Source organism: Xenopus laevis, chromosome 5S, assembly GCF_017654675.1.
Source record: "Xenopus laevis strain J_2021 chromosome 5S, Xenopus_laevis_v10.1, whole genome shotgun sequence".
Classification (NCBI taxonomy): Eukaryota; Metazoa; Chordata; class Amphibia; order Anura; family Pipidae; genus Xenopus; species Xenopus laevis.
Genome location: NC_054380.1, coordinates 78,263,607 through 78,285,063, shown reverse-complemented (window position 1 = coordinate 78,285,063; position 21,457 = coordinate 78,263,607).

The window sequence follows — 21,457 nt, the reverse complement described above, 5'->3', positions numbered from 1 at the left end:
CCTTGCAGCGCGCACTCAACGGAACAGCAGACAGCAGTGTATTTTAAAACATCTTTATTCACTGGACAATCCTCCTAACGCATGTTTATGAGTAAATGTGCGTTCACATGAAACGTGTTAGGAGGATTGTCCGGTGAATAAAGATGTTTTAAATACACTGCTGTCTGCTGTTCCGTTGAGTGCACGCTGCAAGGGAATCAAGTTTTTTTTTTTATAGCTTATAGTGAGGGTGCCTGGGAGGCGGCCACTTTCATACCTGAGGCAGTGAGAGAAGGCCCACCTTCCATCTATTGTGGCACAGTGTGGGTAATCTGTTCTGTTATGAACTTGAAGTATTTTTATCTGTAATTAAACAAAAATGTATTAATTAAGTAGATTTCCTTTCATGTTTATGTTGCAGCACTTGGTGACCCTGCAAAGCAGTTAAAAAGGCTTGCATTATTATGGGACTTCTGGATAGCCAATAGGGATTGTGTGTATTGGGCCCCCTCAGGCATGGGATCCATTGGCAACATCTGTATGAATATCACTCTGGCACTGTGTGAATCTGTGTAGGGGAGGCTGATGGTATAATAAAGGAATGTGGATTGTAATGGTTTTGAAGGAAGGGTCAGTACACTGGCATTGTATTCCCAGGACTACTTAACAGGTGGTGTTAGCCTAGGGATTAGTGATTACTCAGAAGGGTGGTAAAACATTATGCATACTAATGCATTCTTAAGGAGGAATGATTCTCTAGCCTACAGCTGGATTGGTGGGTGGAGGTATATAACTAGGCTACAAATCTATTGTGTATCCCTCAGTCATGTCAGACAAGCATTCTATTATTAATGCACATTTAAACAGCATGCAGATTTATTATGTGGCTGGATTAGAGTTTTTGCACACAGGAATTTTTTGTGAGACCAAGTTCAGCTCACGTAAGCAAATCAGCTAATTTATTGCACATGTACAGTATTTTGTTTTCCCCTTGATGTGTGTGTGTGTGTGTGTGTAGAGAGATGCAAGATGCAAGCTGCTTACTGTCTGTCTAAGAGTCTTTAAAGGGACAAGGGTGCAACATACCAGTGTCAGTACCAAGCAACCTTTTAAACAGGAACAATACACCACTGCCTGGATGCTTGAGTAAAAGAAACCCTAGAAACCAGATAACTGCTGAAAATTTCAAACTGATCAAACAACCTCAAACAATAAAAAATGAAGACCAACAGCAAATAATTTTAGAACCTAAATAGCTACATCATATTAAAAGTTAATTTAAGGGTGAAACACCATTTTAATAACTTCCCATATAAATAGCAACTGAAAATGGATGATAACGAAAAACGAATACTTCTAGGGAAAATATTTTAGTGAAGAATCAGATGGAAAATGGACATTTCCAAGGGCATGTCATTTCCAAGAAACACTTTTTAACAGTTAAGAATTCTGAAAAATATTTTCTGCTTTACGTCCATGAACATTGGCTGTGCTCGTTGAAGTTTTATGGGCTTGTACCCAATCTGAATTTTCTTTTCTGCCTGCTCTTATGTGTGAGCCAGTTGTTTCCAGAATGGTACATTTTTAATCATTATCACTATCATAAAATCTGGTAAAAACGGGTGCCCTACTTCCCACTATTGCTACATTTCAGAAGTAGGAATGCTACAGAGCTACACTATATTTTCTGGGCTCAGGCATGTTCCTGTCTAGAAGATGATCTTCCCATCTGTTCTAAATATGCATATGTAATAAACACTAGTATGGAACAGATGAATGTGTTCAAAGCCAAAGTAACAAGACACAGACAGACTGTTCTTTGTATGTCAGTGTTTAAAGTGGCAGTACCTCTACTTTGTAATTAGCAGCATCCTGGATCGTTAAATTCTACTGCTGTAAGCAAAGGGTGAGAAAGAGTGGACTGAAGACAAACTCCCACCTAGTTTATAGGTGGCAGTTATTTTCACTTAATGATTTAAGTGCTGTACTTCTGTTTTTTTATATATTACCTTAAAGAAAAGTTTTAAGGCACTTTGTTGATTGGTATTTATATGTTAGGTCAACAGGAGAAAGCATGGTTAAAAGCATAGAAGCAAAATATTGCTATTATGGAAAGCCCTATAAATGTAATGCACAAAGTAGTGGTCTAAGTGACAGAGGAAAGTGAGGACAGAAGTTGGGAAGTGTGCAATTATGGAGGAGATAGGAGGGCTCATTTGCTGTAGAGGGAGCAAGATTTACAATGCAAATAAGTACAAAGTGTTCCCCTTATTTGCACTCACGGTGATTCAGAGAAAGTTAGATCAGTGCCTGAAAATTAATTGTATGTCAATAGGTGGAACTTTCACCCACCATAACCACACAACCAATTTTACAGGCAGAAAAAGTGCCTGTGGTTGTGAGGCACATTAGGAGCCTTGACACACCAAAATCCTGGACAGCGCACTCTTCGGATCACTCAAGGAATCACTTGGTCGTCAAATAATTGGTAAAAGCTTGATTTTATTGAATGTTTAACATTTTAACAAACTGTATAGCCCTGCGCCATGAGGTCTGACGCGTTTCGTGTCACTGCACTTCATCAGAGACCTCACTTCCTCCCGGCTAATCCCTCTTTTAACCCCACTTCGCCCCTCCCAATTAGTTTGATAATTAACCCTTTAAACACTTATTGTTAAAAGACATGCAATCCAAATGTGCCCTTAAAAACAAACAGCTCATTAATTATGTTTGAATTTCTTGAATATAAATTTTGTTTTTTCTTGTTAATGTTGTAAATTCTATGTTATAAATCATGAATTATAAACTTGATATTTTGTTTTTATTTTCATTTTCTATATATATCTCCACATGTAAATCCATCTCTTGTAAAACAAATGTAAATGTCCTGAATTCTGTATCTCTAGAGGCTTTCTATGATTGCATTAATTCCCATATGTTAGAGTACTACCGTTCAAAATAGATATTATAAATACATTACAGTGAAATGGTTACAATATTCAATGCCAGAACGGACATGATTACTTGTTGCAACAAATCAGTTAATTTCCTTAAGTTTCTGTGACTTGTGAATATGTAGCGATTCCATACAATACATTTTATGTTTGCATTTGATATTCAGAAAAAGCAACTAATATCAAAGACAGAGTTCAGGCCCCTAGGTTGTATTTACAATGCAAATAAGTACAAAGTGTTCCCCTTATTTGCACTCACGGTGATTCAGAGAAAGTTAGATCAGTGCCTGAAAATGAATTGTATGTCAATAGGTGGAACTTTCACCCACCATAACCACACAACCAATTTTACAGGCAGAAAAAGTGCCTGTGGTTGTGAGGCACATTAGGAGCCTTGAACTTAACCAAGTGCAGCATTCCCAATGACTGGGAGGCAGGTAGTACTTGTGCATCCCCTGGAATTCCTTTTTGCATATTATTCATAATGTACTAGCTAGGCAGAGCCAAGGGATGAAAGGTGCTCTGGAAGTCACAACAAATAAAAACTCCTCAAGACAATCATACATATTAAAAGTCCTCAAGACAATCATACATAGTCTTTGCAGTAAATCAGCAGCAAATCAGATAAGTCATTTAAGTGCCAAAGAGTGATTTATTATCTCACAGTGGCATATAGCCAATGTTTCAGGAGTCCATGTAGTGTATCTAAATCAAGGACTTGAGAAATATCATTTTAAATAATTTAATTTGACCGAAACATTGTCATTGCACTTTGAGCTAATAAATCAATCTTTGGCAATTTTATCACTAATCCAGTGTGTTGCGGATTTACTGTAAAGTCTGTATGTGAACTGGAAGGGCCCAGTACCTTGTAAATGTGGCTCTAAGTGCAGTTATTTTGTGGCCCTTGGCAACTGTATCAAGCCCTTTATAAATGTTTTAATAAAATAAACTGTAAGCAGCTCATTCATATTTCCATTTTTCCTTTTTACATACTAATTACATACTAATGTTGTTTCTCTATTGCCTGTCCTATTACATCTCTAACTGTCTGGCAGTCCCATAACTCTGCCTATCAACCAGCTGGACAACAGTCTAGTTACTGCTCAATAAAAAAAGAGCCTTCTACGTTCTACAATTTTTTTTCCATGCTTCAACGCTTCCTTGTTTTGAGTCAAAAATAATTGTCTGAATCCTTTCTTCCCACGAATGTGGTATGCATCGTGGAGTTAGGACCCGTATCACAGATTTTGCGCTCCAAGAAGAACTCAATGGCTTTGAACACATGGATACTTCGGTATTGAACTTGATTAACGTGTCAATTCAAAAACTTTCCTGACGGTCAGAAAATTGTTCCTGGCAGAGTGATTAGAAATTGTCCTCTAAGGGTTCTTTTGGAAAAAGCCACCATAAGTTAACCTTTACACATAAAAAAACATTCTTGTAGAATTCCAGCATTGTAGGATTTGTCCATATCCTGATGCTAATAGAAGATAAAATAAATAAAGCAGCACGAGATCTTTGTGTATTGAAAGGGAGAGGAACAGCTGCAAAATCAGTGGTACAAAAAAGTTGTGAAAGTATCCATGGTTCATAAATTGGTTGTTTATGCGTCCGTAGAACAGCACCAGGTGCAAATTACCATTTTCATACCATAGGGAACTTAACCCTATGGATCCCTACATACCAATTTCTTATAATCCCTGCACAATGTTGTATACACTATAAATATAGGAAATAAAAGTTTTTTTTCAAATTATACACAGTACTGAATGTTATAGTAATTCAAAATGTTTACATGGTTTTCATCATATGTCTCTTTATATATTTTTATTTGTATACAACAATGTAACAAGAACTTTGTCTGTACCCTAGCTGTGCAAAGGTTAAATTTAAGGATACATTTACAAAGTACCTAGATATTTTCTGCTGATGAAGGCTGCATATAATATCACTGCAGTAACCAAACCCCAGGTTTCATCTCTACCTGTTTTAATGAGCAAGCAACTATACTGGTGAAAGGAATAGAAGGATTGAACTGTTTGGAAATGTTTGGGTTGTTTTTTCTACCTTTTTTCTAGAAAAAGATGCTTGCAAATGGACATGATTGCTCTTTACAAGTATTTATAGATAGTGGATCTATTTTTGCAAAGAAAAGAACAAGGAACCAAAGGCCACCATTAAAGCCTTAAAGGGGTAGTTCACATATAGTTAATTAATGGACAATTCTAAGCAGCTTTTCAATTGATCTTTATTATTTATTTGTTATAGTTTTGAATTATTTGCCTTCTTCTTCTTCTGACTATTTCCAAATTTCAAATGTTCTGTAAGGCTACAAATGTGTTGTTGTTGCGACTTTTTATTATTTATCTTTCTATTCAGGCCTCTCCTATTCACATTTCCTTCTCTTAATCAAAGCATGGTTACTAGGGTAATTTGGACCCTAGTAACAAAGATTGCTGGAATTGCAAACCGGGGGGGCTGCTGAACAAAAAGCTAAATTACTCATAAACCACAAATGGTAAAAAATTGTTACAACTAACTGTCTCAGAATATCCACATCAAACTAAAAGTTAACTCCAAACCATGGAAGGAAGAGTATCTCTTTAAGTGCCCATACTGAGTCAGATGGTATACAAATGTTCTAAGAAGTATTCTTTGGGTTTTTTAAAGAGAGGGAATATTCCAAATGTAAGGAGTAGCAAGAGAGAAAGGTTTACGATGAGAAAGTAATAGAGGTTCATGTGACCAGGTAATGGCTCGGAGAGGAACAGAGCAGTTGGCCAGGAATGTGTGTGTGTGTAGGTAGTATAAATTTGTATGTATGTACATACCCACATACCCTGGGAATCAATAGAAGTGGTTAAAGTTAATAGGAATGCAGCCCAACAGTTTAAACAATGCTGATATGCTTATTAGAAAGAGTAAGTTAAAGGTACAGTATGGATAATAAAGCACAGGCTCATCTCCAGCAGAGTTCCATAAAATACAGTACATAAACCAAATCACTTTGATTTGTTGGAGGTTTTGTGTGTGCTCATAATTTAAAGGTTGGCATACTGTACCAATAAACGGTTTAAATCAGTTTGTAAAGGGGGTGATCTTACAGAATGATATTAAAACCATAACTCAGAGCAGTTGTCAAACAAATATTTTTTTACGAGGAAGTAAAAACAATGGAATTGCAATATATTAAGACTGTGCTAAGTCATTAAATAAAAGAAAGGGACAATTTTACTCTTAAAAGTCATGGACATGGTTTTGGGGAAAAAAATTGCCCAGAAATAAGGAGCTTGTTGGAGAGTAGAGAAAAATATAGCTTGTATTGAGCAATATTTTGACAAGAATAGGTCTGTTCTTCAACAGTTAGCTGCTTGATCTGGAGAATTAGACACATTTATAAATTTGGTTTTAAAAAGTATAAGGTTTATTTATTTTAGCAAACTTAAGTTTAGTAATTCATCAAGTAATTTAGATTTGCCTTGCAAATATGCCTTTAGTAATAGTGGAACATAATTTTAACACCCTTGGTTTGGAAATGAGATGAGGTAGACCTCATGTTGCCAGTGGACGTTAGCATGTATTAGCATAGTTTCCTATGTAAATTTACAGTATTTACCCTTCTAAAAACTTTATTTACCTAATGTAGGACTGAATCTGTTTCTACACAATCCAACGTCAGTGTTGTTAAGTAAAGGGATAAGTTGTTCCTGGACACTAAGGGACTTTGTGTAATAAATGAGTCCTAGTGCATTATATAATATATTATTAATAATATCTTAGGATAATATATATATATATATATATATATATATATATATATATATATATATATATATTGTGAGCTTCAGGTAGTGAAGATCACAGCCATGGCACCGTTTTCAGCACAGAGATGGAGACTGACACCAATTTTTACAGTTTAAATGCAGCATATGTATATGTACAGTATATAGCATATATAAATTGCATACAATATCTACTCTATGTACACACAACTGTGAACAAGCCCTTTATTGTTTCATTGAGCAGCTATGTGTACTTTGCTGTGGTGTTCCAACAACTTATGGTGATTTTGGCAGAAGTTCTCATGCTAGTTTCCCTGGCCACTTCAGAAAATTCCTTTTACTGAAGTAAGTTTTGTAACCGATTTTAAAAAGGTAAAGGAAAAAAAAAGTAAAACATGTTTAAATCCTGCACAAATTCACTTCATAAGTGAGTGCTGATATTTCTGTTTGTGTCAGTGCTATAGTGTTTTTGTGTAAAAAAGTACCAAAAATGTAGCTGCAAAATGAGCTATTGGTAGTCATTAGTATGCATATGCTAAAGGCATTAAAAAGTTATTAAAGTACACCTTCCAAATCACTTCCTTTTTAGGGAAAGAATGTCTCCAGACCACAAATGTAATTCATGTTTAAACAAAATTTGTTCAAAGATCTAGGAAAAACTATATTTTAAAGCTTATGCAGTGTTATTAGTAGCAAAATAAAATTGAAGAAGTACAGTCAGACTTTCCTAAGAGTTTTATAACACTGTATTTCCAAAAAGTATTCCATAATATCCTATCTGTGTAAAATGTCAGTGCATATTATAAGGATTAATCTTTTGAATTGGAATGCAAGCATTCATTCAATTAATTTTAGGGGAATAAGTAACACATGTGCTATCATATTCATAGCAAAGAACTTAGTCTAATAATACATTTATTACAAAAATCTACCTAGCCTCATCCCAAAGTTTGGCATTGTCAGTGACAGACATTTTTTTTGTAGATACCCTTACTGTACCTCCTCACACTTGTTCTGTGTATTAACTGCCCTTTCTGGAAAGTCATTTATATAAGGACATGTGCACGTCCGCATTTGGCATCCTGCTAATTTATCCAACTTAAAGTGCAAATACACCTTAACACTACAGTCACATAATTTAGTTGGTTTTCAAGTAATTCAGTTGTTTGCAGTTTTTAAGGGAAGCAAGTTTTCCAATCTAAACATTGGGTGAAAGTCTTGTGATTCCCATGTGATTCCACAAAGAATAGAAGTAGAAGCTGTAACTTTTTGACACTTGGGGGCCAATTCATTAAGTTCGAGTGAAGGAATAGAAGAAAAAAAACTTCGAATTTCGAAGTTTTTGGCTACTTCGACCATCGAATGGGCTCCTTCGACCTTCGAATCGAACGATTCAAACTAAAAATCGTTCGACTATTCGACCATTCGATAGTCGAAGTACTGTCTCTTTAAGAAAAAACTTCAACCCCCTAGTTCGCCACCTAAAAGCTACCGAACCCAATGTTGGCCTATGGGGAAGGTCCCCATAGGCTTGGCTAAGTTTTTTTGGTCGAAGGATAATCCTTCGATCGTTGAATTAAAATCCTTTGAATCGTTCGATTCGAAGGATTTAATAGTTCGATCGAACGATTATTCCTTCGAACTACAGTATTTGCGCACAGAATTTACCCCTTGCTGTCAGATCTGCCAGTGCATCTTCTCAGTCAGGTACGTCTTCCCCAAAACTAATTTTCAGCTCTGACTTGTTTGTTTCCAGGGGCCAAAGATCACTGCATTCATACAGCATTATCCATGCATTATATTAGATTAGCTGTTTAGCACAATGGAGATTTTGTTTGCAAGTAGTGCATTTAAATTTTTGAGTTGATTATTGCTGAATACATCACATCTGTTAATTAATTTTGGTGGCCACCGACGGCTTGTACCGAAAGCCACTCACAATGTCCACCAAGGTGGATTAATGAGATCTGGGGCCCCATCTGTTACATCCACATGCCCACTTTTTAGGCTACCCATGGGTCCAGATCCATACACATCCAGGCACACTTGCACACAAGCTTTCTACACCGGGTTGGATTTGGCACGCACCAATGATGTTAGTCAATCTGCACACATCTGGGCATGCTCCTTGCCTGCCTTTTTCTTTCAGCAAGTGAACCGACTGGACCCAGCAGCACAAATAAAATAAATATTAAAAGAAAAGAAAATATAAAGAAATGATTATTATTAATAATAATAATAATAATAATATACCTCTGATGTCCCCACTTGCTTCCCGAATCCCCCCCCCGAACATTGACACATTGCCCCTTCACCTGTAGTTACAAAAAAAACTTTCAACACATTTGCCAGTGCTTATTGGTTATTTAACATATAAACATAAACATTATGTGAAATGGCACTCATCAATTTTTTTATCAAACCTTTTTTTCTCCCTAATTTTTTTGCCGATAGGCCCCCTGACACCTTTCTAGGGTGCAGATGGGAAGGCATAACTATGTGACCATGTGATAAATACCTCCATTCTACAGAATCATTAAATCAGAAAAGTGATTCATGCAATGTGATTTTTCTTTTTTGTGTAACTTTTTTCCCAAGATAAAAGCAACAAAGTGTAATAACTGTACCTGGTGGTCTAGCGGGAGGGGATCTGCAGGGACGCCTTCAGCCCCCTCGGCGGGGACACTTGCCACGCTGCTCCACTTTTAAGTCTTCTTAGGGTGCGCGAGACGCGCCGCTTCCTGGTTTATTGCGCATGTGCGCTGGCATGATGACGTCAGCGTGCAGTGGCGCGAAGTTCAAAATGTATTTAAAGGGACTTCAGTGTGTAATTCATTGCCCGTTATAGGAGTTTGTTCCTGGTGCTTTCTGAGCTTCGTGCTAGCCTGCTATTCTGATTCTGATTCCTATATTGACCCCTGCCTGGCTATTTGACGATCCTGACTTCTGAATCCTGACCCTTGACTGATTACCGACATTGATTCTGCTTAACCCCTCTGATTTGACCCTTGCCTGCCTGACTACGTTTATTCTCTGCCTGCCCCGACCCAGCCCGATCTGGCTACTCTATTGCCTAACACCTTGTACTACGACCTTCTGCCCAAAGACTTTGCTTTACTGTTGTGCCCCTCTGCCTGTCTAGAACCCCTCGCCTTGAACCTCTCGTCTTAAAACCTGGCGGCATCTGAGTAGCTGAGGGCTCCTCCCAAGGCCAAAGGCGGCTGCTACAGGCAGAAGCATGAGCCGAGACCAGGGTGCTTGGCATCGGTTCTAGATTTAGGGTGCCAACCATTACACAAAGACTAATGTGTTTTTTTTTTCTTAAATAATTTAGAGCTTAAGGGAAAAAAAAGGTGATTGGGGAAGAAAAGTTGCAAGTGTTTTGCCAAATAATTACAGACAACCCTAGTGTTTTTGGTGAGGAGACACCATTTCATCTTTACTAAATAGCAACCAGAACTATTGTTGTGTTTTTTTTCTTAAATAATTCAGTGCTCATGGAAAAAAAGGCAATTGAGGAAGAAAAGTCCCAAGCATTTTGCCAAATAATTACAGATGTAATAAACCTAGTGTTTTTGGTGAGGAGACACCATTGCATCTATAAATAGCCCTTTTTTTCTTAAGCCTGACACTGTGCAGAGATGCTTTTACATAAATTCAGTACAGATATGTTTAGTCAAGAAGAAATAAATAAATATATATAAAAATATTGGTTGCCGGCACTCACCTCCACCATTCGATCATTTCGCCGGGTGCTAACCCAATTCAATAGAAAGTCCAAAAATAAAATGAAGCACTCACAGCATAAAGGTTGTTAGAAGTCCTTTACTGAATCATATAAACAGTGCTTCCTTTTATTTTTGGACTATATATATATATATATATATATATATATATATATATATATATATATATATATATATATATATATATATATATATATAGTCTAAAAATAAAATATATATATATATATAAATATATATATATATATATATATATATATATATATATATATATATATAAATATATATATATACAGTGCTGAATCAGAAATTGCTCTATTCTTAATAATTCCCATACCAATGCAGAATTCCAGATGTGGCACCATGTGATGCCAAAATAGCATATGTTAGCATCAAACAGTCCCATATTAAAAAATGTACGTTTTTAATTTTTATGCTTTTATCTACTAACCACCGTGAACTCAACTATGTCAAAAATCAGTCTCAGATGGGCTTCTCAGAAGCAACTTATGTCCACGGAATGCATTTGAACAAATTTGATTTTGCTCTTTGAAAACCTTTCTGAAAGAAGAAAATATTTTTCTGACAATGTAGAAAAAAAGTAATAAAACATGCAAGATATTTACCATTCCTTCTCCCAAGCTCCCAGCCTATACCTTAGCTAGTATTTATGCTAGGTGAGCTCTGGTGAATATTTACCAGCTTTGTTCTAAATTTTCAAAAGAAAAGAGACAGATGTCATAGAGACTGAACATGTAGCTCAGTACAGAATCTGTTGGGAATGCAGATTCAGCATACAGTACTTCCTGAATCATTGGTACAGGCTGATACATTAGATAGCTTTAAGAAGTGGTTGGATGGCTTTTTAGCAAGTGAGGGAATACAGGGTTATGGGAAATAGCTCATAGCTCATAGTTGATCCAGGGACTAGTCCGATAGCCATTTTGGAGTCAGGAAGGAATTTTTCCCCCTCTGAGGCAAATTGGAGAGGCTTCAGATGGGTTTTTTGCCTTCCTCTGGATCAACTGGCAGATAGGTAGTTAATAAAAAAAAAAAGGTTGAACTCGATGTACATGTCTTTTTTCAACCTTACTTACTATGTTACTATGTTACTATGTTACTTACCAATGTCCATTTAAATCAATTCTCAGGCCCACCGCTTCATCAGTTAGCAGTTTTGTTCAAGGGTTAGTACTAGTACAAGATTGCAGGTTTGAGCTCCTGGAAGTGATGACTTGGGCCCTCTGAATGGGAACCATTATTAAGGAACAGCAAGATTTTCACGAATCAGCATACACACTACTATCATGTCATACTGTTGGTGATACAATAAAAGGGGTAACCCCCCCCCCAAACTGCAGAAAATTGTGTGCGCGGACCCGTAAAAATCTGTTGCTGTTGCTAAGGGACCTAGCTGGGTCAAGGGAGAGCCAACACCACCAGTGCAGTAGAAGTGAATTTGCAGGAGTGTGATTGATTCATCACATTAACCATTACTAAGGGGCAACACTATAGTAATGCATGCTTTTATCAGAATTCTAGTATGGATGGTGTCACTTCCAGCACTCCAATGCACACAATGGTGTTAGGGTCTGATTAGCTGATTGGATTTAGTCCATAACAACTAATGACCCAACCCTCTAGTGAAACTCTGAAATTACTGCCACAACCACGCTGGCAATAATTCTAGGGTTCACTTGCCTGTGATTAATCAGACAGCTCAGTGGGTGCAGTGGCATTTACTGCAAGTAACATAGTAACATGCATAGTAACATAGTAAGTTAGGTTGAAAAAAGACACACGTCCATCAAGTTCAACCTTTTAACTTTTTTTAACCTGCCTATCTGCCAGGTGACTAGGAGCATGTATTGCTGCAAGTAGGTTTCTGAATGGTCAATGTCTCAATGCATGCTCATCCATTTTAGTGATTTTTTTTCTTTGAACTTAAAGGACCAGTAACATGAAAAAAATTTCTAAAAGATTTGTTTGTACTTATCAAAAAAAACCACCAAGACACTTTTAACTTTGAATTCGCAAAGTCTTTATTAAGAAATAACTTACCTATTCTCCGCTTCCTCTTCAAAAATGGCGATAGGGCGAAGATCCATCGGGCGATGCTCGATTTCTCCTCCCTGGCTATCTCCTATAGAAGGCAGGGAGGGGATATCAAGTGCCCCACGATGGATGTTACTCTGATGCCGTTTTTGAAAAGGCGCGCAAGCAGAGAATTGGTAAGTTATTTTTTAATAAAGCCTTTGCGAATTCAAAGTTAAAAGTGTCTTGGTATGGGGCGTGGCTTGCGGCCGCATGTGACCGCACGTATCTTAGCTCAGCTCCAGTCCCGGTGCCGATAAACTGAAGCTTTTTTGCGACCCTACGGAACCCAAACGAGCGCAACCCACCCGCAACGATCCCTGCAGTCATGCCGAAAAAAAAAGACAAGCAGCAACCCCTGCGCCTCACCGCTTTTTACGGCTCTCAGCCTAAGACGCCGACCCAGGATGACAGCCAAGATGGCGCTCAGTCCTCCTCCTGCAGATCCTCTCCGGGGCGTACCGCACCTGAAATGGAACGGCAACAAGCTAAGTACTCTGACTCTGCACACGGTATTACAGAGGCGCATTTAAAGGTGATGCTTGCGCAGTTAAGAGAGGACATTTGTACAGACACAAAGCAGGCAGTGCAGGACATTAAAACTGAGCTCCAAACTATAGCTGCCCGTACTGATCTAATTGAGACTAAAATGGAGGAGTTGGTTGGGGCGCACAATAACATGGCTGACACAGTTGAAACCCAAGAGTCAGTAATCACTATGTTACAAAATAAATTGGCTGATATGGAGGACCGTTCCAGACGGAACAACGTTAGGTTGAGGGGTGTATCTGAAGATATTCTGCAGCCACAACTCTGCCAGTATGCGCAGGATCTTATCCTTACACTACTTCCAGAAACCCCTGTAGACCACCTCCTAATTGATAGAATACACAGGATCCCCAAGCCCAGAAACACGCCAAGCGGGGCACCCAGAGACACCATACTCCGGATTCATTTCTTCTACATTAAGGAAGATCTGATGCGCTACGCAAGACAGCATAAGGTGCTTCCACAACCATATGAGACAATACAAGTTTTTGCTGACTTTTCTGCAGCTACTATGGCGAAGCGCAGAGAACTAGCCGGAATAACCCAAGCTTTGCGCCAACACGACATACCATATAAATGGGGATACCCAACTAAGCTCTTGGTTCACTGGCACAACTCCACAAAAATTATCCTAAACGTGGCAGAGGGGAAGCAAGCTTTGGCGAAGTGGAACGTGCCTCTTACAGTACCACTGCAGCCACAGCGACAACAACTTGGACGGATCCATGTGGATGCTGAGACGGCCAAGGCGGCTGATGTGGCTATTACCTGACTGACTACAACCTACTCGACTCCAGTTTGAACCCAAATCCCTGGGTCGCCTAATTGTTCCCTTTGTTTCTAGGATCCCGGCACCGGAACTGGAAACCAAGATTGAGTTTCCACAACTACCGTATTAAACACCCCCCTACCATCCTACTCTACCACTGCAAGACTGTCTGCCCATTTTTGGGCATGTATGCATTGAGAGATTGGCCACTGCTGCTGGCTATACTGTATATAAGTTGTATGTTCTCTGTTTACCTTTCCATGCTCTTTTTTGCCTTTTCTTACCCTTCCCTACCCCTCCCGGGGAGACTGGCATGTAATGTACTGTGGTATTTTGTTCTGCTATCCTGGGACCAGCTGAATCGTACACAAACTAGCATTAGTATTAGCCATAATGGTACTTAAATGTATGAGTATTAATGCGAGGGGATTAAACACCCCACGTAAGCGTCTACTAGCCCTAGCGGAATGCAAACGGATGCAGGCAGATATCATCTGGGTCCAGGAGATGCATTTTCGGCTGAAAGACCAAATGTCTATTGCAAATAAACATTACCAAATGATAGCGGCAGCGCCCTCCCTGACAAAAAAGAGAGGTGTGGCAATCATAGCTAGAAGGTCCCTGGACATTTCAAGTGTACAACATTTAGCTGATCCCAATGGCAGATGTTTGATAGTTGTATGCATTATCAACCAACAGCATTATACGTTGATGAACCTTTACTCCCCTAATACCAATCAAAACCTGTTTCTGAGGCAGGCTTTTGACCAACTGCAAAACTGTAAACAGGGCATTGTCATCATTGGTGGGGACTTCAATAATGTTCTAGACCCGGATAAGGATAGAGTACCACGAGTAAATGCGCTCCCCACTCAGTACCGCAAGGCGGTCCTCAAGAAATCGCAAACATTTTCCAAATTATTAGCACAATACAACCTGTATGATGTGTGGAGAGTGCATAACCCCACCATGTTAGATTTCTCATACTACTCCCCTCACCATAAAACGTATACTAGGATTGACCTTCTTTTGACCCACCCCCAAACGCTGCATGGCATCTCGAACTGTTTAATTAGGAACACAACGTGGACGGATCATTCACTAGTTACATTCACTCTACAAGAACGATATCAGTTTACTACTCGGCCCCCGTGGCGGCTCAATAACTCTTTGCTGAATGACAAAAATATCCACAATCACATAGAAAACAATTTAACTGAATATTTCTCCCACAACGATAGCACGGACACAGCAGACCTAACACTTTGGTGCGCCCATAAGGCAGTGCTACGAGGCCATCTAATCAGTTTAGCCACCCACAAATCAAAAGTTGCGAATGCTAAGCAGGCCCAGCTACTTAAACGAATACATGACTTAGAGCAGGAAAAAAGATTGTCCCCCTCCCCTGAGACTATAGACCTCTTAAATAAACTCAAAGAGGAGGTGAACTTACTCATCCTTAGTAAATGCCAAAACCAATTAATAAAACTTAAAAGTACCCACTATGCTATGGGTAATAGGGCGACTGCCATTCTTAAAAGGCAACTTATCACCCAACAGACACGATACAGAATAGCAAAGATACAGACGCCCACTCAGGAAACCAAAATAAATCCTACTGCTATAGCAGATGCGTTTGCTCGATTCTATAGTGATTTGTATAATCTGAAAGACGACCCCTCTATAGCAGAACCCCTTGAGGTTGATATTAAGTCTTTCCTACTATCATTACATCTACCTTGCCTTCAAGCCTCTGATATTTCCACTTTATCGGGGCCCCTTAGAATGGAGGAAGTCCTACATGAGATAAAAAATTTACCACAAAATAAAGCTCCGGGCCCAGATGGCTTTACTAACAGGTATTATAAGTCCTTTGCTGCAACTCTCGCCCCATACCTTACTAGGGCCCTGAATGCTGCAGCCACTGCAGGACAGTTTCCCCAAGAAATGCTACAGTCGTATATTTCCACTATACCTAAACCAGGCAAAGACAACACCAAATGTGCGAACTATCGCCCTATATCACTACTGAATAGTGACCTTAAGTTTTACGCATCCATACTAGCAAAACGCTTGCAGACGGCTTTGCCTCATTTGATAAATACAGATCAGACGGGCTTCGTTAAGGGTCGTCAGTTGTATGACAACACTAGACGGCTTATTAATATGATCCACGGCATACATGAGCAAAAGATTCCCTCCATATTATTGGCATTAGACGCTGAAAAGGCGTTCGACCGCGTGAATTGGACCTACTTGAAGCTAGTCTTGGAAGGTTTTGGTGTTCCTAGTTTATTCTCCAAAGCTATCATGGCCCTTTACTCTGGACCAACAGCTCAGGTGCATGTCAATGGTTTCTTATCTCGAGCCTTCCCCTTGACAAACGGTACTAGACAGGGATGCCCGCTGTCGCCTCTCATCTATATTTTAAGTATTGAACCACTGGCCCAAGCCATAAGGAATTCTCAAAACATTCAGGGGGTAAAGATAGGCCCTCAAGACCATAAGGTCCTATTGTTTGCGGATGATATTGCATTATTGTTAACTAACCCTGATATTGCGTTGCTGGAATTGTTTGACTTGATTGGTCACTTTGGCAAGTTGACTTATTATAAACTCAATGTTGTTAAGACCCAAGCATTGCCCATACTTATGCCTGGGCTGGACATTGACAAACTGAAGCATCGATACGACTTGGATTGGTGTTCCAATGCGATTCACTACTTGGGTGTGGAAATATCGGCTGACCCAGTGCAGCTTTATAAGCATAATTTCGCTCCCATGCTGAAAGACACTCTGATGACCCTCAATACATGGAAGACGACTTATGTCTCTTGGTTGGGACGGTTGAATGCAATTAAAATGCTTATAGTACCCAAGATTCTGTACAAATTTAGGGTTTTGCCCATCCCATTGTACAATGCATTTTTTCAACAATTACAGAGACTGTTAATGTCCTTTGTTTGGAATCATCGGAAGCCGAGGATCCCACGTTCAGTAATGTATACCAGCAAAAGAAAAGCTGGATTAGCTTGCCCGAATCTGCAGGCCTATTATAGGGCCACTATCTTAGACCAATTGGCTGACTGGCACTTACCTCAAGGGTCAAAAAAGTGGGTGGACATGGAACATTGGCTCTATAAATCTCGCTTTGGTCATACTGGCCTGTCCCACATTTGGACCTTTGGAAAGCACCATTACTCAAGTTTGGAACACTCGCCTCTACCACTTAAAGCCACATTGACAACTTGGTATACGGTTAAGGCCAACCGGCACCTGAGCAATCCGCTTTCGATGCTGGCGCCCATATCCATTCTCAGCGAGGTGATACCAGATCTGTACTTACAGCCGTGGCTTCACCATGGCATCACAAAGATTGGGGACCTCTATGACCACAATGGTTTAAAACTCTTTTCCAACTTGACAACGCAATATGGACTACCGAACGCCCAACTGTATACATTCCTTCGGCTACAGCACTACTTAAGAGCAAACAAATGGCTGAGTGCATATCAACCAACCAGTTTCGAACTTAAGTGTTGGAACACCAGGAGGACCAAGAAAGGTACCTCTACCATTTATAACATACTGGTGCAATCCCTCACAGACCAACCATTGTCGGCTAAAGCAGCATGGGAAAGGGACTTGAACATATCAATAGATACGGAGAGGTGGGAATATCTGTTCAGGCAGACATCCAAATTCTCTAGGGCGCTCAACCACCATGAACTGACCGCTAAAATAATGTACCGTTGGTACATGACCCCGGAAAAAATACATAAGGCCTTCCCCTGGGTACCGAATAACTGCTGGAGATGCCTAACGGGAGTAGGAACCCTGCTACACGTGTGGTGGGATTGCCCTATGGCTCAAATATACTGGACCACAGTCAACCGACTTATTACAGAAACCACGGGACTATCCCATATACTATCACCAGAAATGGCCTTATTGGGTCACTTTACGCAGAGAATGGACAAAAACGAAAAAAGGGCAACCATTCAACTACTACTAGCTAGCAGAAGTTTATTAGCAAGACACTGGAAGAAGCCCACACTCCCTACAGCTAAAGAAATAAAACAAGAAGTGGAACGCATACAGCTATACGAAAGAACTGTCAGGTGGACCGTCTGATTAGGCGGGCAACAGCTTGCTTTCACGACACAGTGAACACTTGCTCACCTATTCATGCAGATGCCGCGTAAGCCAGTACTCCATCCCTCCCCCCTCCCTCTCTCCCCTACTCTCATCTTCTTTTTTCCTTTCTTCCTCTATACAGAAATGTTGTTATAAATACCAAAAACTGTTAATAAAAAAAAAAAAAAAAAAGTGTCTTGGTATTCTTTTTTTTAAGTACAAACAAATTTTTTGAAATTTTTCTTTTATGCTACTGGTCTTTTAATGTGATAAAGAAAGCTTAATTTAAATTAGCCAAATGTTAAGCTGAAACTTGCAACCATTTATGGTATAGTTATACTTGAGTTGTATTATACTTGCAACAATTGATTGGTGCGATTATAATAATATATAGCTAGATTTTATAGATTGATATATATTTTTAAAAACTGACAACAGTCAACAAATCATCAGTCATGCAAAAGTTGCACAATTTGATGCTTATCTGTTCTATAAAGATTGGCAAAATTCAGGCAATCATGATGTCAAATTTTGAACAAAGTGTTTGTGTCTAGTTGTTACATGAAAAATATGGAAGAGAATCCAGTATACAAAAGCAATTCTTTTGTAATGCTAAGTATTATCATTCAAGTCAGCAGTGGTATGAAGACTTTAGTATTCTATATATTGCTGTATTGATCATGCCTACAGCATACTGTATGCAAAGTGATAACAGATAATGCAAATCTGGTTAAACAAAGACATAGTGAGTCTTGCTAAATATATATGTATAGCGTGTATAATATTTTTAATTCAGCTTTGATTTGACAATTGTACTTTATCTAGCTGTCCGTGATCCCCAAATCTACAACCAGTGCCATATGAGCATCTGGCGTACATGTGGTGTATGTTATTTTGCTCCTGTATTTGCCTATCTTTGAAGATTCTGGCTGATGGGGGTACAGTAGGAATTTGTTAAGATATAATGTTTATATATATATATATATATATATATATATATATGCATTGCAGGATCAAAGACACAAGCACACAATCGTAGACTGCTGCACACTGGTATTTTACAGGGAAGTGCTACCAATCAGGTAATGCTTTTTTCAGATTTACACTTGAAAAGTAGCTCATAGTGGAACATAAATCTGATATAAATGTACATATATGACATTGTTTTGGAAACCAAGAACATGTTTGAACTTGTGTTTAAAAAAGTTAATAATTGGTATGTATTAGGAATTATGGAAGTCCAGCATTCCTATGGACCGGTTATTTTTACCAGACATAGTCACCTATATTCAATATTCATCCATTCAGCAATAAAAATTGGATTTGGCACAGAGGTTGGGCAGTCAGGCCTGGCTCACACTCCTATTCATCCCATGGGTGTCATTTGAGTTGTCATCAGGGCTTTACAAATGTAACTTCCATTCTCATCTCAGCTGTGTGCCATGCATTATCATGAAACGGGTAAGGGACATCCCCAAATTATTATTATTTCCTAGGAAACAAGGAAATATTATGCCATGATCTACCCAGATTATCTGCAAGATATTATCTGCCATATGGTGAACCATGATACATAATCCCAGAGAATATGTTTTCGGTGCTCCAGAATCCAGTGTTCTTGTCAGGGCCTGATGACAGTAGCTGCTTGGAGTTGGGACCAAGCAGGATTCTACTATGCAGAATCAGCAGATAAAAGTCCAGTTTGCAGTACCAAAGGGGTTAAACAGTTCAAAATCAATTTCCAGGCAAAAAGTCAAGGGCAGGCAGCAATCAGCAGGGACAAAGCAGGAGGTCAAATCCAGGAATCAGTCAATAGAAATTTAGAACACCCAGGAACACTTTTGGAGTAGAAACTATATTCAATCATGAGAATTTAACCCAGGAACTCCAGCATCTTTTATTTAAAATTCGACACCAAAACCATGCACACTGATATCACACGCTCGCGCGCTGATGCAAAGCAGTGCATGTGAGCCATGGGTGTCGCCATCTTGAAAGAGGCGCTGAACTTTACAGACCTAATATTGTGCATGGTGATAATAGGCATGTGTGTAGCTGCTTTTCTATAAAAAAAACTACTTGAGTATTCATGCCAATGTTGGTTGTCATTTTACGGCTGTATCATTTGAAGGCAAAATGCAAGGTGCAAAACATGTACGATCCGCTAGCACACTGCCTTCTTCTCTTGAGGAAATACTGCAGGAATCTGCACTCCATTTCAGACTTGCAGCTAACCCCATTTTCCGCCTACGTTCCTGCGCCCGCGACCGTCGCCGTCGCCACCGCGTCCGCAACCGTCGCCGGCGTCCGCGTCGGCGCGCATTACCGCGCCCGCGCCTGCGCTGAACGGAACGCATGCGTGTGTTCTTACATTGCCCCCCATCAAGGAGCGGCCTCAGGACGCAACAACCAGCAGGCTTACCAGGATAGGTTCCATGAAATCTGTCCAACAACTCAGGAGCGTGGATGTTGGATGCCGGTTCCCAAGAATTTTCTTCCGGACCATAACCCTTCCACCTCACCAGGTACTGGAGCCGTTTGCCTCTTAATCTGGAATCCAGGATCTCTTCTACCTCGAATTCCTCTTGACCGTCAACCACCACAGGAAGCGGTGGGGGAGCCGAACGCCCAGGAAATCGGAACATCGAGACCGGTTTTAAAAGAGCAGCATGAAATACAGGATGTATTTTCCAGGACGCTGGAAGTTTAAGCTGGAAGGCCACAGGATTGACTTGGCGGATGATAGAAAAAGGACCCAGGAAACGTTGACCCAACTTCCTACTGGGACAAGACAGCTTAAGGTTAACAGTTGATAACCACACACGGTCACCCACCTTGAACTCTGGGTCGCCTCTCCGCCTCCGATCAGCGTAAGTCTTGAAATTTTGTTGCGCCTTCCTCATGTTTTCTTGGAGCCTTTGGAAATTATTCGATAGAAAAGTTAATCTGTCCTTGACAGCGGGAACTAAAATATCAGAAACAATGGCAGAGGGAAAAGTTACTGGATGAAGACCATAATTTGCGAAAAAAGGGGACTGATTAATTGATGAGTGATGGGAATTATTATAAGCAAACTCCGCCAAAGGAAGAAGATTGACCCAATCGTCTTGGAGGTAAGAAGAATAACATCTCACGTATTGCTCGAGAGTTTGATTCGTTCGCTCGGTCTGGCCATTGGACTGAGGATGGAACGCAGAAGAAAGAGACACCGAAATCTTGAGTGCTTTGCATAATGATTTCCAGAACTGTGATGTAAATTGTGGTCCCCGATCCGACACTACTTCATCTGGAAGGCCATGGAGTCTTACCACTTCTTTAATGAAGGTATCGGCAGTCTCGGAGGCGGAGGGAAGTTTTGGTAGAGATTTAAAATGTGCCATCTTGGTTAACCGATCAACAAAAACAACAATGGTGGAACAATCAGAGGACAATGGTAAATCGGAAATG